This window comes from Camponotus vicinus, unplaced genomic scaffold (assembly GCF_025532165.1).
Source record: "Camponotus vicinus isolate PSW18456_S1 unplaced genomic scaffold, iyCamVici1.0 SCAF_1, whole genome shotgun sequence".
In the NCBI taxonomy this organism is placed as follows: domain Eukaryota; kingdom Metazoa; phylum Arthropoda; class Insecta; order Hymenoptera; family Formicidae; genus Camponotus; species Camponotus vicinus.
Window position 1 is genome coordinate 2,667,592 of NW_028141945.1, and position 25,771 is coordinate 2,693,362.

The 25,771-nt window shown below is 32.2% G+C and overlaps 1 protein-coding gene and 1 long non-coding RNA gene across 9 annotated transcripts in view; one reads left to right on the top strand and one right to left on the bottom strand.

Annotated features, from left to right (window-relative positions):
* Positions 1–14,356, top strand: part of LOC145963653 (uncharacterized) — a 135,162-nt gene extending 120,806 nt beyond the window's left edge. Inside the window, exons 3-6 of one of the 2 annotated variants that reach the window (XR_014436224.1) lie at positions 3,846–3,892; positions 12,905–12,985; positions 13,286–13,437; positions 14,127–14,356. This is a non-coding gene — a long non-coding RNA (uncharacterized LOC145963653). Of the gene's footprint in view, positions 1–3,845; positions 3,893–12,904; positions 12,986–13,285; positions 13,485–14,126 lie in introns of those variants that run through there. The other variant, XR_014436225.1, reaches the window with a different exon arrangement.
* LOC145963593 (nucleolysin TIAR) overlaps positions 1–25,771 on the bottom strand; it is a 423,794-nt gene that overhangs the window by 337,199 nt on the left and 60,824 nt on the right. The gene's annotated exons all lie outside the window — the stretch shown is intronic.

Sequence of the window (25,771 nt, forward strand, 5' to 3'; positions counted from 1 at the left end):
TAATTGTTTGTTTATCTTCGCGATAACTATTTATTTTGTGTATTATAAATATAATAAATATAAAATATATTTTATATTTTATTTTAAAAAATAGGACGTAAAGGTACCCAATAAAATGCGTATAATTTAAATATAAATACACTTAAAATATCTTTTTATAAATACGAATGTATATTCAATATATTTACAATATTGTTTAAGATTTATAATTATTTAGATTATTAAATAAAAATTTTGAATTGATTTCAAATTTTTTATTTTTATTTATTTTATTTTATGAAAGTTTTGAATAACCAAAGAATTTTTTAAAATTATGTAATTTCTTAATTAAACATCATAAAATAAACGCACGTATATCATGATTCATCCTTCTATTTACTAACTTCGCTACACGTAAACTTGGCGCATGATACCATGTTTCTTGATATTTATGAAATATATATCTTGGTTCTCTTCTGCAAAAACAATTCGGTATATTTCTGGTGTGAGCACAATATACGGCATTGATTCTTAGATTTAGATTTAGATAAAACGATATTATATAAATACACGCCCATAGATTTTTCCATGCATATATGTACGTTGGTTAGAATGAGTAAGAAGAGAAATATATTCGCGGACAGCTTCCAATCGCGCAACACAATATCACGAACGGAAAAGTGACATATATGTTTAAATTTTGTACGAAGATTGGGGCGAGAAGATGAAAACGTAGCTTGAGAGAATCAAAGAAAATCGAGGAATCTATTTTCTTTAGCGATGTTCTGCACCGCGTAGCTCGAAATCTTCTTCCTTGTTTTCTTGTTTTTGTTATTTCTTTATCGGGCTATCCGTTCCGTTTTGCAATGTTGTGTGCGAATACACGTCACGCTGAAAGAAAGCGGATCTTGTACGAGAAAATGCCTGTAAGCCGATGCCTAAGATAGTTTGTGCCAAAACTTGGAAGAAAACAACCCGTGCAAATGTTTCACTTTACAACTTTCATCACGTATGCTTGAATATTTCGAACTATTGGATTGATACATAAAAGAGAAATAATGTTATTTATTTTTTTCTCGAATTTAATATAAGAAAAAGACAAAAAATATTTGTTTTACAAATTACAATTAAACAGAATTTTTCGGTTACGTTTATAATTATAACTATAAACTTATGTCATACATGACTTGCATCTTGCTTTAAAGTGTTTACGAAATAATGATATATTCCATTTCATATAAACAAGCAACACATTCTGTACAAATCTTTTAATTATATAATCAGGAAACGAATACCTTATCATGCCGTTGAAATACTCCGACTTTATACTAAGGATAGGAAAGTTCCAGACGAAACTTTTTCACTTCGCGAGATAGTTTCTACCGAGTTAATAACAATATTTCTGAGAAAGTTTTCTATTTACAGAAACTGAGAAATTTAGGAAGCTCAAGATACATATATATATAAATGTTAGGATATAGAATATGAGAAGCTTTAATAAAATATAAAATTAATAACATAGTTTAAGGCAAATATAAAGAGAATCTTGTAAATATGATTGCAATGTATGTACAAGCACAAACTCATTTATATTTTAATAAATTTTTTTATATATTTACTGTTATTTGTATTAAAAAATAATATAATTTATCTATAATTTATCTTTATAAGTATTAATGGAAATAGTAGTTTTTCTGAATTCGTTCGCAATCAAGCACACAATCAATAGTTCGAATTACGTTAGCAATTCGAGTCTTATTTATCGTTGCAAAATCTCATCGACTATACACCCATAGCCTTATCTACATCCCAGCTGCGTTTCGTCCCGATCTCAACTGCTGAGAGAGAAGTCGCTGTGTGCAGAAGGGAATCTTGCCCAAGCTGCTGCCGGCCCCGAGGGAGTTTCAACTAATTTCCCGTAGGTCCAAGTCGAAATAGACCGTTAACACCCCCGTGGAAGCGTAGAACACAAATGTAAGGCGAGGGAAGGTAAGCGCTAAGGGCGAGAAAGCGGGAAAATGGAGGAACTGAAGCGAAACAGTGAATAACTGTAGAAGCGAGAAAGATGCAAGTGGAGATGAGTAGGAATACAAGAATGATGTAAAATAAGAACAAGAACGAGAGGGAGAAATCTCAGCAACGAGATGCAGCAAAGAGAAATTCTTAGGGTGGAGATAGATAAAAGTGAGGAAAGGCCGGATGTCTCCAGTCAAACTGAAATTTGCCCCTTTGGTTTCCGGACTACGAGTTGCTTTCATCATCGTATAGCGTTCCCTTCGACCGTTTGTAACGACCGGAAATTTAGAAACTTGATACTACGAAGCGGATTGGCTACTTGCGAGGTCACTTCGAAGTTTCTCCACCAGACCACTTTGTCCGCGAATGAAATCGTTCTACCAAGTAATCCTGTTTTCGCTTAACTATGCCTTTCACTTTCTCTCTCTCTCTCTCTTTCTTTCTCCTTGTTAATTAATTTCTTCATTGTCGTCATTCTTTTTGCAATCTTAAACTACGTTACGATGTATGTACAGAATTATTATCGTTTTGATAACACAGGGAAAAAAATAGATAACGATGAAATTAAGAAGAGATGCAAAAAAGGAAAGTATCGTGCATCCAGAAAAGGTAGTGCTTTATAGCAGCGCGATGGAAATACAATGGCATTCTACCGACTTTCTGTGCTTGCCAGTCTACCACCCCCGACTCTCGTACCTTCTCTTACCCATCTGTGTAACTGGAAACTTTGCATAAATATACTATAACTATTGTTTCGCAAGAGCCATTGAGAGAGAGAGCGTGTCTGGTTATTTATGGTTGTGGGTTAATGAATTTCTCCTTTCAGACTCGATTTATTGGCTAATCAGCCTTATCCAATGCCAACTTTACCTCGTGGACAAGTTGTATTGGGACCGCCAACAAGAGAAAGTACGGAAGTTAGAGATTGTACAGTCACTTTATGACAGAAACGCTATTAAATTTCAACTTATTTTGTTATTATTAGTTTTTCTTTAATACATATCTCGTTAAAAAAGATAGAGAAAAGAATAAGAAATTGAAATTTAACTTTAGTTGTAAATAGTTATTTATTTAATTATTAAATTTGTTTAGTATTTGAATTTTTATTAAACTCAATTTTTATATATATAATTATTATATATAATTGAGCTTAATAAAAATTTATGATTAACACCTACACATCTTAACGTATACTTTAACGTTGGTAGAAGAGCTTAGTGCCTGAAGATTGATCCTGAAGGAGAAGCTAAGTAAAAATATACGCATGTATTGTCGGTTTTTAATGTATTGAGAATTGTTTTACGTTGTTTTGCAATCGCAGAATTCGGAAGTGCCATGCAAAGTGTCGTGCGTGTGAATCAATGGACTTTGACGATCCTGACAACCTGAGAACAGGAGGAGGCCAAGAAAGCATCGAAAACCAATGAAGTAAATTATTATTTGTATATATTAATTATTTATATTCATCGTGTACAATTTGAATACATCAATTACAGTTAGTTATGTATATAATTTTTAGATAGTTTAAATAAGTGATAATTAAAAAGATAAGAAAAAAACACTTTTATATAAAAAAAAATATAATTTTATAGTTTTTATTTTACAGCTTTTATATAGAGTTATTAGTATCTTAGACTCTAAAATAAATTTATAGAGAATTATTAGTAAAATCTTTTCAAAATTTATAAAATTATTTCTTTCATTAAATATTTGCTTGTTATTGTACGCATCGAATATAAAATTTAATACGTATGATAATAGTTTTTAATATATTTAATAATATATTTAATAATAAGTATTAATTATTTTGAGCACTGTTACAATTTGGATTTTCTATTTGTATATTACAGATCAATGTAACTTCCATACCATCAACTCCGCTGTTACGCATCGATCGGTGAGTGACAAACTTTTATTTTATTATAAAATAACAGAAATCTGTGTATTTTAAATGATATGGCTTGGATGTATATATCGTGTTAGCAACAATATAAATATAGAAAAATATGATTATATCAGAGATTCGTCTTAATTTTCGAATGACAGTGACATGATGTCTGAATGAAATTTGATCTCAAAGTTTTTTTGCACATAAATTCAAGAGATAAAATTTTATATTAAATTTAAAATTATTTTCTTTCAAGGTACTATTTCATAGTATTATTTTTTATATCGATCATATCTTGATATTTTTTATGTCCGTTACTATATATCTTATTTCAAATAATAAGCTATGTATTTTTTTTTATTGTGTGCAATACGGTTGAGAGATTCTTAGTCGCAAAATTCCGGATGTCGTGATTTGCAGGTAACGGTTAACTCATTTTCCTTGCTCATTCCCTTTCGCTCGTAACAGATTGGCGTCGGAGAAATCCGCGCTGGTGTAAGTATTGTCCTCCGCCAATTTGTCCGGTTGTTTCCTACTGGTCTTGTCACGGACACACCGGGGATTCCGGCAACTTCCACGGTCTACTTTTACCAATGCTCTTACTACTCCGGCTTTTGGGGTGAAAAAGGAAATCGAGTCTGACAGGAAATAATTTCTGTTTGTGTCCGATAACTGTGGGCTGCAGTTTTATTAAAACATGATGTCACTTTATGGCCGTATTTTTTGTAATGCGTATAACGGATCAGATAGCGTTCAATATCGTAAAAAAAATATTTCAACTCTCAATGATTATTTCGAACGTATCCTTCGTTGATTAGATCAGTTATAGGCAGACATTGATACGAATATGATTGCGTTCGTATTTAACAAATTATTTTAAGGAAGCGGAAAAATAACGCTATTCTTTTATCCCTTTCATTATTTTTTATTGCGTTTGAATAATTTTTAATTATTTATATATTTTTATTGTTTGCTGGCACGATATGTAATATCATATTTATTTAAAAAGAAACATTTTGTGTTATTAATTAAATGATAAGTAATTATTGATTAAACAAATGTTACTGAGACTCGATTCCGACTGGATATATAATTAATCATTCGGGCGACAAAACACAAACTCGAATTATTTACTTTATCAATAGCGGTTTCGAATGTTAAATGAAATTATAAAGACAGAAGGGATTATATACATAATACCGTCGAGATTGCTAATTAATAAAGATCGTTTTAACTCGCGAAAGAGTATTATGAGAGGCAGGCCTATCGGTGAGTTGCTTTCTCTATTTTCGGCGTGTTAATTGTCAGCACTCACTGCTGGCACACGTGCGGCAAAATGCTTGGCTATTCATGCAAACAGTTTTCGAAAGTTTAATCGGTGCATCCGTCGGGTGGGCCGTACGGTCGTATGTTTGGAGTTCATGCGAACAGTCTGGAGAAATAGAGAGGAAGCGAGAAAGAGATAAAGGGGAGCGCAACACCCGAAACAAAGAAGGTAGAGTAAAATGGATAGAGGCGAACGAATGGAACGCGAAGTGGAAATGACGACGAACCAGAGCGAGATGCGAAGGAGGAAAGGGTGAATCGGTGAACGAAAAAGGGAGGGCAAGACGAGGAACGAGAGAAAAGTTGTTATCTGCCTCACAGGTGGTGATAAGGCCGCGATTTGTTTTCACGTGAGCTTGCTAGGCATAGATTAAAACTGTTTAAGCCCCGGCCATCCCGAGAGGCGCTCTGTTTCTACTCGAGTTTAATCTAACTCCACTGTTCCCTCATGGTATCTATCCTCCGCCTTTCCAAGTTCGCTCACCTTCACGGGATATGGCAAACGATATGCATTTGTAAATGCACTTACGCAATCGGGATTATGACGAAAACGGGCCAAAAATTATGTTAAATACTTGAACTTTATAAGAAAGTAATCATGCAATTGATTCTATAACGATGTATCAACACCAAGATTAGTATGAGATTTCGTTAATCCTGATTGATGAGCTAGAAGAATTAATAACACGAGTTATTTTTAAAGCTAATAATTTGTCGAAGTTTATACAATTTTTTATTTTTAAGATAGTTAAATCCGCGATAGTTTTATCAAGTGTTTAGTATTTACACGATTGCATGCAACAAACAGTTGAATTAAATACACATATACTTATAGTGATATGTGGAACTAAGCCGATTAACACACTTTAAAGTATTTATATAACTAGAAATAATCTTTTACTATCTAATATATTGTACATATTTTATCTTCTTCTTACTACCAAACTATTAAATCTGTTAATAATTTATATGACACTTATCAAATTATTACGTTTAATTATTACGTTTAATTATTACAACGAAAATAAGTAATATAAATTTTAATTTGGAATTTGTTAAAAAAATATATAAATACGATAATTTATATATTAAACACGCGCACACAAATTCTAATTATTCTTTAAATAAAGATTAAATATCATGCTATAATTGAGCAATAATAATTACTTCTCGAGTTTACGTAATGTCGATCGACATGTTGCTTAAGAAATAATGGCATTAAAAGCGTCAAAGATGATGACGGAATAAAGGATGCCTTTCACCCCACGATAATTTTAGCCCTTAACCCGCCCCTGCACCCATTTCCTCAATTAGAAGGGCTAGAATCGATGCGATGATGCGCAAGGGATGTTTCCAATTATCGTTAACTGTCCGTATAGACGAGATATATAACGTCATATATCGACAGGCGTCTAAAGCCCGTAATAATATACCTAACTCAATCACTTCTATAATTTGTAACTAATTCAAATCAAATAATCATCAATTTTTGTTGTGATTTATAATAAATTAAAAGAGCAACTTTTTAAAATTTAAAAATTTAAAAATAAGTTAGAATAATGTGTCAAAAATATGTGAAATGAATTAATTATGCAATTTTGTTTTTTTTACTTGTGTTTTTCTTAAATTTTTATGTATTGTATTATTCTTTTATTTACAATATTAGAACGTCACAGCCATATTTAATCATTGAAATTTAATTTAAATATTGGAAAAATTTAATATCAATCAGAAGATATTCTCTTTTTTTCTCCCTCTCTTTCTCATCGCTTGTCAATAACGAGGGACCAATGAAGTGCGTTTTACGTACTTCAACGGCAATAAATCAATTCTAGGCGATTCACTTCTCTCTCATTTATCCCTTCCCCAGCTTTTGCGATCAGACATGCGATGTAACAATTACTGTTCGCGTTCAGCGTCATTCATATTATCTATCACTCTGAAACTTAAAGGGGAACAAATCCAAATGCTATAATCGTTCTTTCATCTGGAACGTATTACAAAGGAATGTATCATTCTTTGTTACTATCGATTTTTACGCTTTACAAAAATATACAAATTTTTATAAAACAGATTTTTATCTTTAACAAGAGATAATTTAATAAAATATAATCTTAATTACTATACATATCGAAAAATGCAGAATTAAATTGATTACAATATAATGCAAAATTAAATTAAATTTCTTTCAAAAAACATCAGAATATCAATTTGTTTTGTGACATAAATAATGAAAAAGTTTATGAAAATTTTTACAATTAACATTAAGTTTTTATTGAGAGAAATGATGGTACAAAAATGAGCCATATTTGCATGGATAATTAGGCATTTTCATATTTTTGCATTATTTTACATAACATGGTAATATTAAATTGCATAAACGCAATATATCTTAGTATCAAAAGATTTCACATTACGATCATTAAATACCAATGATAATGAGTTAATCGTAAAAGGATTGAGCTCGCATGGTTTACGTATGGGCGGAAATGAGATGCTTAATTCCACGAGGGTCGAGATTTCTGCTTTGCTAATTACACGGCATTTCGCGGTTCTTATGCGCTTTAGTAGATAGGTGGATGGCAATAAATTCTAAGCAGCATAGGCAACGACCATAGCGAGAGAACCTGCTCCTGAGTTAGAAAGGAGAATAATGTTAGTAGGTACACAGGTGATGTAATGGGTAAACACATTTGTACTGATGTACCCATATATACGAATGTGGACAAAGAGCTAAATGTAACATTGTAGGTCTCGAGGGAAGTTTGGCTATTAATTATGAAAGAGCTGAGTAAATAGAATAAAGACTGCAAATCTGAGAATCTTTTACCGGATAATTACAAGCATTTTATTTATCGATGTGAATAATATACGATTTGTATACTTATGAGAATTAAAAAAATTTATTAGGAGAATTTATTAATTTTAATTTAAAAAACACACCCCATACAGCAAACTTAGGCTATATATGTGTCGCATTTTAAAAATTCGTATAAAATTAGAAAACAAAAAATTGTATACATATATATCCATATAAAAATGTAAATGCAGTATTCTTTATGCAACAATAATATAATTTAATACAAAGCGCATAAATTTGAATAAACAATTTAATTCTATTTTTCGTTTTAATTCCACTTTTGATGTTTGTTCAGCCTCGTAAATATTTTGGTACAAAAACAAGAGTACTAAAATGAGTGGGTGAGAAATATTTAATGTAATACGGTCAACTGCGCTACAGGTGCAGGACAAGAATGGAATCCGCTGAGCGAGCATTGACTTGTCTATCTCTGATCATGTTGCAAAATTAATGCGGCATTTACCGTAATGGCTTGAAATGACCTGGAAAAGAAACAATATATGTATGTTGTCGTCTGCGAAAGTTTCGATTGACTACGCACGCATAATCCATGACAACCAGTCATAACACAAATTTACTATGTATAACGATAGTACTTATTGTTAGAGTTATATACACGCTTTATGAGAAGCGAAATTATTTTATAAACTTTTTTATATTATAGTGTGCTGCAAAATTAAAAGAAAAATATTCTAAAGCGTGTATATATGTAACACGAGAGCTATAATATTGATTTATAGCTAAGCTGTATTATCTAAAACATGACATAAATGTGACCTGCATTAAATAATTTCTATTCTACAAGTTATAATAAATGTCAATGTTTGTTGCTGTTAACGTCGATTCAGTGGACTCGCGAAAAAGAGGATAAAATACTATGTGCGGACAAGTATTGTTCCGGATTTTCATGAATTTTTGCGATTACGCGACGTCACGTAAAACACATCCCATTTCGCGAAAATTGCGTTAGTTGGATTAATCTGGTCGCAGAGCGGATGCCTCTCTTTTATGACGCGGCGTCGCTCTAGGAAACGCCTGGAAAATCCCACGTGCAGCGCTCATCGCATGCTGTATATAGTCGGGGACCCTTAATAAATCTCCACGCAGCTCCGAGCGTGTTTTCGTCCTGGTGGATTCCAGCAAATAATCTGCCCAAGTTTTAATTATTCCTATTTTCGCATCCGCCAACTGGTCGCGTCGCGTCGCATCGCAGCGAAGGCACAGGCGCACATTCCAAGATTTAATTATGCAAATCGCGAGGCCACTAGACAAAACCAATATTTGCTCAAGTTCTTAGATGGGGACGAATCTCGCAAACGGTCGGAAACAGTCGACAGGGGGAGCGGGTTAACAGAAATGACATAGCGGCGAGTTAGGTAGAATTTCACGATTCACACGCGTGCATACACACACACACAATTAGAAAGATTCGTTTGTCTGAGTAAATAGAAGCGTATAATATTTTTTTCTCTGTCCTCCTTCAAATTTTTGCAGTGATAAATAAGTTTTTTTCGTGCAGAGTAATGGACAGCTCGCTAATTAAGATTGTCTATCAGCGTTTTAATTTTGTTAATGTTGGGATTATATCTTAAACCACGATCTGGATTATTGTTTTATGAACGTTTGCGAGTCATACGCACATATATAATATTATTTTCTCTTATTATTTTTGAATTTTATTGGAAATATTTTTAAGTGTATAATATTAGAATATTTTAAATGGGGAAACGGTAAAAAAGTTGAAACGATTGGATTTTTTGCATGCACTATTTTTAAATTTTCTGTAATACAGTCTCGATATAAGAGTTTTTCGCGATATAGTTTTAATCGCGAACGAATTATGTAGGTCATATATATTACAAGCAGCAATATATAAAAATATATATATATTTATAAAAAATATATAAAAATATTTATAAAAAAATTAAATTATAATAATTATAAAAAGAAGTACGCATAAAAATATTTACTATTTTTACTGATAGTAATAGAGTTTTTACATAAACTTAAATTTAAAGGCCATAAGAGCTAAACGCGGATGATAGTGCGTAAGTTCAACGAGAAAATAAGTTTTTCGTTGAAACTTATTTGTGTGCACAGGGCACAAATTTTCTTGGTACGATACCAAGCAAATTTAAATAATTCTCAATTCGAGAATTTATTTAATTATTATCCCTCTTTCCCCCCTGTAATAGAGTTTTTATTTTTAATATTATTAAAGTTTGCTATAAAGTTTACTTTTAAACACATCGAAACAAACGAATTTACGTAAATTCCAAAAACATGTCCAAAAAAAACATATTCCAAGAAAATTATATAAATAAATAAATATAGATATATATATGTATATATAATTAAAATAAGTTTAATTAAAAATTTAATTCTTTAGCTATTATAATAGCATTACTTAAAATTATGTTAAAAAATATTAAAATGTTTTTTAATTAAAATAAATCATAAATTATATTAAGTAATTGCGCAATAAATTGTATTAAGTAATATGCGCAATACTGTAATTTCTATTACGCATTAAATGCAAATAGAAAGATGCTTCTATTTATCTGTTGCGGATCTTGTTCCGGTACTTGAGAACTTTTGTAAAGTAATTTAACTTCTATAAAGGAATAATTTTATTCATTTGTTCAAAAGTTTATACGTGTTTCGAGTAAAATGGATTCATAACTGCAATATTGATAGATATTGTTACGAAATAATACTTTTATAAATGTTTATAAATTGCTTATCTTTATACTTTGAAAAGAGAAAATATTTTATCAGGATAAAACACAACATATTTTATACATTTTACTAAAAATAAATTATATTATAAAAAAGGATTTTATTTAATTGTACACACACACACACACACATACAAAAGAGAGAGTTTGAATTGTAATAGCCGCATGCTTAATTGACTGACCGAAGATTAGGAATTTAATAATGAATAAAAAGTCGATCAATAATTTATGCAACTAACAAATTTAAGAGGCCGATGTAACACGGTGCTGTTGGAAATGATAATACAATGCAGTGTAAAATTTGTCGCATCACATCTCGAGGGGATCGTTGGCTGGCGTGTCTTTGTAACAATGGCCGTAATGACGATCCTCGTGACTATTATTCATTATTTTCCCCCAGTTTCTCCATGAAATCTCTAATAACGGCGGCTGCGCCAACCGTAGGAGTTTAAAAGCCCGGGCTGTGATAAAAAAGGAAGGGCGGTGGTAGTCAAGCAGGTAATGTATCCAGTTAAAAGTTTTCCGGAGAGGGTGGAAAACTTTTCGGGGTGTCGCGGGGTAAGGAGCCAAGGTGCTAGTAGAAGCTAGAGATTGTGCATTTGTTATTCATGGAGACCAACGCTTCAGTTGGCTTTAACATTCCGTTGTACAGAAAGTGGCCGCGCCTCTCGTCGCGTCCAAGTGATCTGTAAGGAAACGCGAAGAAGGATCGGCTGACTTAGTGATAACCGAGAGCTTTTAAACAAAATTTCGACTGCTGCAAAACGATCGATACACCAATCTCCATGTAAAGTTGGGTGAAAAACTTTTACGGTACGCTTATCTCTTTTGAGCTCGTAAGAACCATCTAAACCGTTTCGAGTGCAACCAAGGGCTTTGAAAATAATCTATTACCCCTTTGTTCCTCTTGTATTCCGTTTAGTAATTGTGTCAAGGTAATGTTCATAGATTTGCATAAACATTTTGATGAAAATGCAAATCATAGAACAAATGATACAGTACATGCTCACCTATCCATAATATTAGCATTAATATTGTGTGTATCGTAATGTATTTAAGTAATGTGATACCAATCAACAGGAGAGATACCACATTTAATAACAATAATAACAATGATATAGTAAACAAACGTCGCTCAATGACGAAGTCCGTTGAATACTGATCATTTAGCGGGCAATAATCGTTTTGTTTAATGCACCGTGTATAATAACGTTATTCGCGTGCTCGAAACATTATTGGTACATTATAGCGGCTAATATTCTATCTAACTATAGGCTAATATCCGAAATCATCCATAACGATTATTGCTGTGAAAACTGATCGTGAAGATTGCACGTATTATAAATCTTTAAAAATGCTTATTATCTTATTATTATATCGCTTTCTAAAATTAAATACATATTTGTAAGTTTTTTATCGTAGAGATTATTTTATTAATTAATTTTACAATCTTTTTAGTTTTGCAAAAATATATAATAAATAAATATCATGCAAATAATTTCATTATTAATGATAATACATAACAATAATAATTATTATATATTAATAAACCATAAAATATATATATATATATATATATATATATATATATATAAGAGATTTAGTAACAAATTATATGTTGTTTTATTAATAACGTTTATGCAATAATAATGTAATGCAATTCATACTAATGAATCATAAATAGAGAACGATATAAATTTAGCTGAAAACAATTTTAGATAACGTGGCGTCACTCAATTATTATAAACCCATACCACTCGATTTTTCGTAAGGGCATACACGATATTCAATGGACAGTAGCTGTCGATATTTCCCCTCGTACATCTTTCTCGGTGTGCGCTCCAAAAACCAGCCTATATGAGGGGTTGGTCGGAACATGGGTGAATTGTCGGTGTGGAACGTACGAGTAACGATGAGGTGAAATCAGTGTAGCCACAATTAACACCGCGGCTTGATTTTTGTCGCGTCGGTTTTGCCGTTGACACGATTGTACTCTGTATTAAAGTGCGATACGCGTCGGCCACGCTATTCTGACACATCGCATGCCGCACCTATAGTTGAGTGCCGTCTAAGTACCTTTATTTTAATTTTTTGCAGCACCATTGGACAATCCCACCGCAAAAAAAAGATGTAATATATGAATCACGATTGGCTTGATGTTATTGTCGATAGAATTTCGTAAGGCACATTTATTTGAAATATACAAATTTACTGATTACATATTTTGACGTCTTAACATATCAATCTCGTGATTTTTATCTCTGTTACTATAAAATACTAACTAACTCTGTTACTATAAATTTTTTAACAAAATTATAGCTTTGATTACGCATATAAAATCTGAATAAAAAATAGAAAAGAAATTACCGGTTAATTTGTTTCTTGATTATTTTAAGGAGAAATTAGTTACGAGTCGCGGATATAATTGAGTAAGTATTTCATTATACGAGGATTTTTGTGTGTGTGTATGTGTTTTAGAAAGCATCCTAAATTCTTCTGCAACAGCTTTCTTGTGCCGCCATGAAGAAGAAAAAAAGCGACGCTCAGGTGTGTTCTGCACCGACGATCTTCTCGGAAGCGTCGAGGGTGACGATATGAAATTCCCCATTTCTTCTCGTTTTTATCGCTTCGTAAGTTGTTCTCGTCCCTTTTCCGACTGCTTTTTATATCGTGTCTTATCGAAATAGGTTTGCAAATAATATATTTGAATTTCTTCTATTTCTTGACACAATTTTATAAAAAACTATTCACAAGCAACGCGTTATCTTGATAAAATAAATGCAATATGAAAAAATACGATTTAGTATTTATCACATAATAATACATATTTGGATGATATTTATTTAAAAAAATATATGCGATGTAGAGCTTTTTTTTTAATTTTATTCAATGTTGCCAAGATGACATGAATGTTTGCACATGTTTATTCAAATATGGATCAAGCATATTCAAATTTATTGCAAAATATATAAAAAATAAGCAAATCTTTAGTGTTTCATTTCAAATCTGTAAATTTCTATTCAATTTTCTTATTAATCGTAAAATTTTGTGTAATAATGAGTTCACATACGCAATATTTATACATATAAGAAATAAGAAAGAAACAAAAAGAGAGAGAAAAAGGGGGGGGGAGAGAGAGAAAGAGAGAGTTATAGAGCATGCACATTGAGATGTTAGAAAATATATAAAAATGCTGCAATATTTTACATATAAACATGGAAACATTATAATATGTAGCAATTTCAAGAAAAGTTGCCGTAAAACACACTCAAGAATATTAGAGCAAAGATATACCGACGTTATCAAATACGGTTCGCAGGAAATATAAATTCAGCTCTTCGCCAATCCTAAATTTCTATGCAACGGCGCATAAACTACCAACACAACCATGCATTTATGGATCACCATCGCACGATATAATCTGTATTCACGGTTATACCGCAAAGTCGATAGAACTGGAAGTTGGGCGACGGGGCAGGAGGATTGTGGCTGTTGCGGGAAGCAACGTAAATCGTCCGTCCAGACTGCGAAAGTAAGACTGTATGAACATAGAGACGTATTAAGCATAGACAACGTTTGTCACAGATTCTGTTACACCATAAAAGATATCAAACTTCTTTCTAAGATTTTCACTTTTTTCGTCGTCTTTTACGCACATCTTTCATTTTACTAAGTAACAACTGTGAAAGTTTACTCTTAAAAACATACGAAATTAATTACATGTATCTGTCCAAAAATATACGAAAAATTGAATAAAAATATTTAAAAGAAACATTTATAGATTAAAAGTACAAAAATTAATCTTCTATGCGTTTAAAAGACATTGAAACAATTTTCATTTTGAATTTTTATCAACTAAGTATAATTCGAGTGTTTCACTACTAATTTCGAGTGTTTCGATTAGTTTAGTTATCTAAGTTTAATTATAAATAAGAAAAAAATAATATAGTCATTAATTAAATATATATCTGATCTTTCAATGGCCAGATGATGAAAAATTATTTCAAAGATAAAGCAGAAAATAGGTTGACGATGTTTACATTAATTTGTTACACCAGAAAATCTATTAAAAAAAAACCCGAGAGCTTACGAAGTTACACAATCTGGCGTATCTCGGAGAGTGGGCGTAACTCACTGCTGTGTAAGGCGCTCAGGTTACATCTGTTATTCCGTCGCGCCAGCCAGGCGAGGGGTGATACCGAAGAGGACAGGCGGTGGCATAAAGGGGTGAACCTGCTGGATTAAGCCGGTACAGCCACCGACGCGTATACGTCTTGCCCAAGCTTAACGGATGATTAATCTATTCGCGCCCTCCGCAAACAAGTACCTGCTATCTACCTGCTCACCCACCTACCTACGTAACTACCCACCGAAAGCGTAGCACGATGGCAAAAACGACCGCTTCCAATTACCATGAAACCCGTTCGAAATCTCGCGCTAATTCGAATCCACGCCTATCTGCGTTTTCGCTGCCACAGGGGAAAAGTGGCCGCATCGACGAAATTTTTGCAAGCTGGATGCCACGTGAGTCGATGTGTCGACCGAGAGTCGGTAGACGCGTTTTCAATATATTATATAGATCTATCACTTAAAATGAGGTAGAGAAGGAGTACATATTAATCTTGCTTTAATTGATCATGAGAACAACTTTTATCGCGGCATTAATATATCAGAATGAAGCGACGCGAGGCTTAATACTAGATTGAATCATAACAGAGAACCGCGCGATCGTATTGCTCGCGAACAGGAAGGCGATCAGATAGATCGCATGAATACTGCGGATGTCGTGCAGTGTCCGAACCTCGTATATATCCGTCGACGAATCGGACAGACAGCGGACGTTCCAGCGGGACACCATCAACCCTGATTGACAACTCCATGCATGGAACTGCGCAGCCGAGATTATCGGGTCTCCAGACCGGAAGCTCGTTCTGCTGACCACCTCGAAGCTGAACCAAATTTCACCTCCCGCACTATGTACGATTTCCGCATGCAAAAGGGATATCGAGCGATGCCCATTCGTATCGACCAGACCGTGGATAAGGATATTTCGTGACACATGAGTTCAACTGTCACGGATGACGGCTTGTTTCACATGTCGGAGAAATATCTCAAATATTCGATAGATCTGAAAATTAAATGCTATGGAATGTGTCTTTTTATGATAATTAGCTATCTATTTTTTATAATATTATTAGAAAAACGATATAATTACGGTTGATGCCATTGTATCTAAATAAAATTAAAATTATTATTCTATTAATTATGCCACATTGTATTTATTAATTATATTAAATAATTGATTTAAGATATATTTTAATAAACTAGTTTAAAATTTAAGCAATATTATAATATTGTGAAATGATTGCGGATATTATTAAAAATAATATATATAGAAGTTATTAAGGTTATTTTTTACACAAACACACACACACACACACACATAAACATGCATATATGTCCATTTGATTTAAAAATTTGATCCGTTGATATATTATTATTACTAAAAACAAAAATCTAATATTTTGAATATTTTTTTACATTAATTTAAAATATTATTTTTTACATTTAAAAAGTCTATTCAAAATAGAAAAGGAATTGTCAATAAAAAATTGACATAATTTACACGAGATCGTTCGAAATAAATATGTACAATGGTGAGATTTACCAAAGTAGCATCGAATCACTCGTCGTGTCTGGCTTATGCGTCGACCGTTACTACTGCCGGGTGCTGATCCGCCGGCAACCTATATTTTACTACTAGCCACGTGGTGATATTCGCATATCAGGAGGTATCGAGCGTCGACCGGTTGCGCCGTCCAGACAATGGGCAAGGATATTTCACTGAATCTACTCTGAGAGAGCCGAGAATATGCGAGATCAGAAGAGGGAGAGAAAAAGAGAGAGGATAGAGAAAGTGAGAGAGAACGTAAAGTAAAGCGAAAGAGAAAGTGCAAGGGAGCGAGTGGTAAGAGGGCACCCTCCAGGTACCTGAGGATAGTTAATAAGGGGGTAGCAGTGCGAAAAGGGGGCACCAATGTCTTGGCTTGGGTGCTTCGGGGTCCTCCCGTCACCCAATCACGTCCTGGCGAAGCTCGCCATATTTCGCGGGGCGGAGTTCTCTTCTCACTCTCCTCGTGCGACCGACTCAGCCGCTATGTTCTACTATTATTTTAAACCCTTCGCCACCCCTTCCCCCCGTCTCCGCCGCCGACCCCTTTCTCCATCCGAACCCCTCTCGTTCGCCAGTTTCATTCCCCAGTTCTCCTTACCACCTCCGCTCGGCACCCCGTACGATCCAGCCTCCTTCTCTCGCCACCTTTCCAGAACGGACCTCCAACTACCCCCTTACCACCCCACCATCGCGTCTCGTGCCTCCGGGCGGAGATGAAAATTTCCAGACTTCTCGCGATCGAAACCGAATTGTTATTTCACGAGGTAGTCGACCCTCCGCCATCCGCCGACCTAACTCTCTCTTTCTCCTTTGCCCTTGGGCAGATGTATCTACGTCAAAAGTCTTCGTAGCTTCCACTCTTTTTCTTCCATGAAAAAGAATAGTTCTATTTCTTTTTACACAAGTGATTGATAAAAAGCTTAACATTTACCGCGACTTGTGCAAGAGTAAAAATAGATATGAAATTTTAAAATATTGTCAAACGCTATTCTTATTCTATAAATAGCTATCAATTTTAAAGCGAGTAATTGGACATATAAACAAGAAGTAAGAGAATTCCAGAATAATAGCTGATATGATGACAGCGCGTGCAGCTGTATACATATTTCATATTGCATTTGCAGAAGATGAATTTATTTGATCCTTTAAACTCAATTATATTGCGCCAGGGGTTCCAATGCGCGATTTCAAAAGAGCTAATTTATATATTTGATTTAAAAGAATTGTCATTGTACACCTAATATAATGTATTTACATTCAAGATAACTAAATTAATAAAGGTATAACGCTAAAATATTTTTTAATAATAACAAAATGAAGTTATACAAAATATCTCTATTAAATAAAATGTCACTCTAAAATAACTGAAAAATAATACCTATAAATTTTATTATTAAAAATTATATTTCGATATGTCATACACATATGTAACTGTAAATTAATATATAATTTTTTTAAATAATAATTGATAAAAATCATTAAATGCCAGTAATAATGTGTGCATAACACAACATAAAACTATAAATAATAAAAATAAAAATGCATGTAAATATATATACAATTAAGATATAAAAATTTTTAGCCAATATCCATATATATATATTTCTAGATCAGATAAACTAAAATATTTTAAATGTATTATTACGTTACTCTTTCAACTCCATAATATTTAGTTTCAGCAAACATAATCTGCCGTAACGTAAACGAGAGCATATACATGTATATTTTGATGCATGTATAACACTAAGGGTCTGCCAACAATGGCATGCTACCGGCATTCTCTATAGGAGTGCATGTACCGAAAATTGTAAACACGAGTTCCAAACTTTGCTTGTATCTTTATGTATTCACATAGCAGATACAATATCCTTTATTCCTTTAATTTCCAATACAGAGAATATGAAAACTTTTATTAACATGATGCATTTTTTAATTCTCAATGAGAATTGAGATGAAAATAGATTGTATAAAAAAATTTTTTAGATACAATTAAACTATATTACATGTATGTAATATACATTTCTATTATCGCTAAGATATGTAATTTTGATCACATGTAATGAGAGTATAAGATACACAATTTTTTACACAAAATCTACATCACAAATTTATTTAAAATTTTACGTGTCTTAAAATATTAATATAAATCTAGCGTTTGAATTTGACATAAAATTTAATGTAAAGGTTAATTTTTTTATAATTATTCACAAAAAATTATATTCTCTCTTTTCTTCTATTATTAATAATAGTTTGTCTTTGAGTTTAAATATATCAGATTTACTGTCATGAGAATCAACACAGATAACAATCACAAAAATAAATTATATATTACGTGATATTAATAAAATTAAATAAGCATATCAATATATATCAAATATATCAATCTACTTTTATGTTGCTTTCAGAAATTAAAACGCTGAAATATTTAATTTTGTCGTATACTAATCTCATGCATCAATCATACGTAAATTCATTCTTAAAATTCTTAAGAGATTCTCCATAATAAAGAATGCGATTACATCATCTTAAGAAGAACAGGCAAAAGGACCTTAATAATTTGAATTTATACAAGTACCGCATAAATTCGCGCGCGCGCTTTTTATCATATTTATATTTTTTACTACATGGTATCTTCTATGTTACCGCATTCAAAATGATAAAGAAATTATTCATATGCATATTTTCGCGACACATGCTAAAAGTATCTAGAAATACGTGTTGAAAAATAACCACTTTATATGTTGATTAAAATTCAAGTGTTTTCCTGTTGAAAATTCAAAGCCTCCGCTAGAAAGCTAAATAAGTCCCGAGTATATACGTAATTCATATTCTTCTTTCTGTCTCCGTCCTGTCTACCGAGATTTAACTTTCAACCAAAAATCCGTACGAAATCTTTTGTACGAAAAAATATCAACTAATCTAGACAAACAATCTTTTTATTTGTCTTGTGATATATAGCTCTATTCAGGTTTCCGGTAAATATCCATTTAATAAAAATTCCATGTTTGATTCTGTCATTCGACTGAACAAAATGGCTGCGTTCGTATATATTGATTTATATCGATGTCTGATTCTCTAATAATCAATTTGTTGCCTACGAAATTATGAAAAAGTATATGCACGAACTACAATCGAGCATAGCTAAACTTATGTATATATATATTTTTCCTCCGAGATCGTTTATTATGAAACAGTTAATATTTAAACGGTTGGACGGATTTATGTGCGCGTTAACAAAATACCATAAGATCCTAAGCCTTCTTCGTATGGATTTCATTTACGGTAATTCGTTATAAAATTAAAAAGTTTAGAGCCTCATAAAGATAAAAATATTGTTCGTTTTACAAAAAGGCAAACTCTTGCGTCATTATATACGAGCACGGAATGATATAAAGCGCACGACGATCAGACCGGAAAGTTAACATCTACATCACGTATTTTCCGTTCGATATTTCTCTTCTATCCTTTTCTTTTCTTTTTATCTCTCTCTCACTTAGTACCACCTTCGCAAGCTAATGTCTTGTGATTGAGCCTTTTATGATTATTGCTTGCACGAACATTGCGTGTTGATAATGTGAACTTGTACAATAATATATATACACATAGTTTTATACGTATAAAAATACTGAATATTGTTAAAGAATTCTTTATCGAATATTTGAACGCTTTGTAGTTGGCAAGAAGAAAAGTCTTGTACTAAACATATGTTTAAAATATATATATACATTTGTAATAATTAATTATAATAGATAAGGCAGATTTTAAAGCCGATTATGATAACTAAAAAATAATTATATAACATATTACATAATTGTTATAAGATTTTTTTAATAGTACTATTTAATATCAATATGGCGTAATTTTATCGTCCACACAAAGAAAAAAACAAAGTTGAGTTTTAAATTTATTCGAAGCTAGTGTTTCTATAAAATGAGAAAGGTACACATGATCACTTCCCTTTTCGTAGAGTATTTCCAACCATCGATCACGTGTCCGTTGCAAGACAGAGTAAATTTAGAATGAATCGAATCTCTGCAATAGTTTCCGTTGCTGTTTCTGGCACAATTCATTAAGAACAAATTAGATAATATCAATTGTTTTATTACTTTCAAGGTAAAAAATTACGTTTCACAACGATAAATATATTTCCCCGCATTTAATCATTTACGTTTACGTACTAATTCGCAATTTTACTAGTCATATATTATTATGTATTATACGAATAACATTAATTTTTTATTTCATTACACAAGCATTTTCTCATGAAATGTAAATATAAAGCTCAATTGATTTAAACGTTAACATTTGAAAATGCTTGATAACTGAATAATCAATGGGAGGATGGACTGAGATTTAGACCAACAGGTAGAATTACTGGGGGGGCTTGGTTGGGGATAATTCATCGCTAATCGAACATGGGAGCGGGCAGGTGCGCAAGGGTTGGTTTTCACCCTTGCTGTCCTTAGCCGCTGTTGTACGTGGTCATGCTCTATAATCGGTTGCTCGTCTTCATTTAACAGAATTATACTGTATGTGAATAGAATTTAGCATTATATTTCATAAAAATGCTACGTTGAAATGTTAAGATTACAACTCAAAAATATATACACTTACAACATGCAATACTATAATTTAGATTGAATATATGTATTATTATATATTATTATAAGGACTGATTGCATTCACATGATTTTATCGTAAAGTTTAAAATCCACTAAAAATGCATTAAAATTATTAAAATATTCTTTTTTAGTAATTATTTGTCAATAGATGAAAATGGGAGAAACAAAGAGAAGAAGAATTTAGAAATTTAAGTTATCATAAAATATATATATTCTGTAAAATACTAGATTGAAATAATTTTCACACAAGAACATATGTATATATATATATAATTCACATCATATATATATATATATATATATATATATATATATATATATAATTCACATCTCTTGTAAGTAAAAGATCAAATATTTTAATAAATAAAAGTTTGAAAATCGATTACATATTTGAGTTACTCTCTCTAATGTAGGATTGATTCAATTAGTTGGAGTTAAAAAATAAACTTAATTTAAGTTCAACATTATTCAATCAGCTCGTGGGATTTCGAAGTTAAACTAGGTTTAACTTTCTACGGTTTGCGGATATATACCCGAACGTAATATTATCTATAGTAATGACAAGAAATAAGTGCTAAGAAGAGAAATAGAATAGGAAACGTTTTTGTTATATATAAATTGTTATAACATATTTGCATATGTATGGTCACGTTATATTATAATACATGATATATGGTGCTAATATCGGTACGATAATGATTTTATTCGAGAATAACATTTACAGTTGCGTCTATGCGAGCAATATCCGAGAGATTATTGAAATTAATGATCCACGTTAACTGCGTTATAAACTAAAATCATGTAAAATGTATGAACTCGAGCCGTGATTTACGTCCCTAATGCTTCGCTACGGAGTGAAGAAAGGTAATGTTATTCATGTAATAAAAGCCGCGTCATGAATATTCAAGTACTTAATATCAAAGTTTTGGTTAATGCAGGAAAAACAAAAAGAAAGTTATTTTTTTTAAGACTCATAATAATTATATTCTTAATGTAATATTAAACACAAAGTTAGAATTAAACAAATGCATAAATGGCATGCAATTGTGTAGAATAATCCACGAGTTTGAATATATAATAAGATTTCTGCTCACATGAGTAACGGAAGATCGCCTTTGTAATGGAAAGTAGTACGTCTTGTATAAATTCAGCTATCTTACCTGAAACAAAAAAATAAATTTTTATTTTTCTCTATCTTTGGCTTCCAGGAAGCAGACTTATTTCTGCTTAACTTTACAGATAAAATTTTTTAAATGAGTATTAAAATAAATTATATATTTTTCGTGTTTTTATGTTTATGTATGTGATTTTTAGATTGTTGTATATAATAATTGTTAGATATAAGAGAACAAAAATTTTATTATTTTTTTTTTCGAAGTATTATTGTATCAATATATCATTAAGATGCATAGAGTGTTATTTCTAATTAAATTATAAGCTACTTTTGAAAGAATCGTTCTCAAAATAGAAGAAAAAATAGAATTTCATTATACTTTATTAATTCATTTCATTATACTTTATTAATTTATTATTTTAACTCAGCATCTAAAATAATTTATTGTAAAATTTCATTTCTTGTTAACAATAAGCTGTTAGTTTATGCCGAATATTCAATTGCAATTTTGTTGTCTTCATAAATCCTAGTGTGAATAAAGCTAAATTGTAGTGTTTTCTAAAAGATCGTAAAGACAGTTGTTGAATGTCCCTTTCTTACCATGAAGATATAGCATCCGTTGACTTGAGTGACTGAGAAGAGTTTGGAGTTGGACAAGGCAGAGTAACAAAAGAACCAGAGTGAAAAGAGAAAAAACTAACATGTGATGTACAATATTGTTAAAAGCATAGAAATAGAACAACGTGGAACGTCGTTCTGCACATTCGAAGTTAGGCTGACAATGATAAATGATATCGTACACCGTCCTCAAATTTTTTTATCACCCTACATGTGTGTTTTTGCACGATTGTACTTTGCAATTTACGCTTCTCTTCAAGCTCCTAATTCAGCCAATTATTTTATAAATTTATTGTGAATTTTGGATATATATATTTTCGTCTTGCTTTTTTTGGTCGATGTTTATATTAAACGCATGAGCACACATGATGTATATTTTTTATAATAAATTATATTCTGAATATTTTATTATAAGTAAATGATATTGCTAATAAGTAGGCAGTATATTAGCATTTAGTCTGGTGACAATTTATTGATTTACATTTTAATGTAAAACATACAATATAAGATTTGTGTCTTATACTAAGAAGAAATTGAAAATCACACCAGGTTGTCTTAGAATAATCGAATATTTTATCGAGCTTCTGTAAATTGGAAGGGTCGTAATTATTGTTTGAGAAGGAATAATTTCCAACAGCTTTGTAAACAGAGAGAATGGAAACTCGAAAGCGCATGGAAGATAATTTTAGATTATATATATAAACTATATAGTGATTATATAGTGATTATATATGACAATAAAGTGATTACGGATAAATAATTACAAATATGTTCTATTTATATCAGAAATATGTGCATATTATTATTTTTAATGTTTATATACTATTACTAATTGTAGGTGGTTATTAATTATTTTGAAAAAAATATTTTTTGCAGCAAATATTTTGTATATTATTATTATAAGAACAATATTGATTAAACTTGCAATTTACGCTTCTCTTCAAACACTTAATTCAGCCAATAATGTTATAAATTGTATTCGAAATGAAGAAATAATTCTCTATATTGATTTATCTAAATTTAATTATTTATATATGAAGAGTCAAATTTGTGTATCTATTTTATATAATATTACATTTCAAATATAATATATAATTTTGTTTTATCAAGAATGCATAAATTATTCGGAAGTTAAACGGTTCTTTTGTCATTCTCAAGTCCACCACGAGTGCCTCTCGTATAAACTCTCAGAAGCACAGCCTCGAGAGAAAGCTTACGACCTTGTCCGTTGCTTGTGCGTTGTGCATATACGTACGCAGATGTATACATGCATACTCATGCTTGTAAAGAGAGCGAAAGGGGACGAAGAGTATATACGGCTATGGCTTTCTGCGAGTCGCAGTATAGGCAGGTACACTTTGGGAAGGGATGGGCGCGGAGTCCTGTGGAGAGCCAGGGATAATAGGGATGAGTGGGCCAAGGGATATGAATCAAGCTGAGCAAACATTGAACTTGGAGATACGGTGTCGCCGCACGAAAGCTACGTACCGTGGGCAAAGAGGGGAACGTACCTCGAAGTACACCTTCGCGATTACAATTCTCGATTTTCTCCTATCCTTCCCTCGATCCCAGTTCTCTCTTTCCTTTGCGGTGGAGGGACAGGGGAAAGAAAATGTCCCTCGTCGACCGTAACTCTCCGTCCCCGATGCCGAAATATGCATATACCAAATATTGATAGTGCGAGAGACCGAGTGTTTGCAAGGACGTCAGTTGTCGCATAAAATTTTCCGCTGCTTCGAGTCGGAATGGCCGATAAGAGAAAGTGTCGATCATAAGAAAATTACTAGGTTGAGATAGCATTAGACTATCTCTATGAGCCGGAAAAATGACAGTTCGAAAATAAGCCAATATAGATTTTATTCGAATTTAGAATAATATATATTTTATATTTTATATTATATATATATATATATATATATATATATATATGTATTATATGTGTATAAAATACTAGTTTTTAGATAGAAACAGAAAGAGAAACTAGAGAGAAAGAGAGAAGAGATAGAGCTTATTCAGAAATTGAGTAAATGTGTGATATTATTCGATATACATAGCAAACTTATTCATAATGTGTAATGAAAATACAATTTAAATTTTTTCGTTAAATAGAATTTAATTCGTATATGTTATACATGTGCTTTCTTATGACTGGTCATAGCGTGAGAGTTCAAATTTAATTTGTGTGCACGTATTCACATTGGTATAGATTCCTGCTCCGAGAACTATGTAGAAATTTATAATCTAATTGCATAATAATCAAAGGGTCAAAGCTCGCTCTGTGACGAGTCGCTATAAACAAAGAGTTTCGTTAGTTGAAGACCCTTTCTGCCCCTCGACTCCTCGACGTGGGTTTCGAGATAAGGTCGCGCATACGACATAGCGAAACGCAACGTCTCATCCCCAGGGATATCAGGGAAGTGGCCTCTCTCCGTCTCCTATTCCCAATGTTTTAGTTAACCCCAGCTATACCAGACCGGAATATCTTAAACGGACAGGGACTTTTTAAGCAAAAACTTTATCGTGTATACGCCGGCAGCAGCAGCAGAAATCGGAATGACCGAATCGTGTAGTCTGCCAAAATCTCTGGCAATAAATCGTTAATATTCTAATTGGCAAAAAAGAGAGAATGCGTTGGGGCCTGTGGGGAAAAACGGTAAAATACGACTACTCTTCAGATTGATTCGGAATTCGCGCAAATTGCTCGTGAAAGCAGCGGTTACAGCGGCTCGTTTGTATCGCAGTTAAATCGATTTGTTTAAATGGAAACGCTAATTTTCGACATGGCGTTAAACGCGATATCGTATCTCTTTCCTTACTTTGTGTCAAAAGCGTAAATCTGGGTTTGCAGTGCGTGCACTACAAATTTCAGCGATAGCAATTGTCAGTCTCTTTTGTAAGCGAGTGACACATTTGCGTATTCCCGCGTATGAAAAATG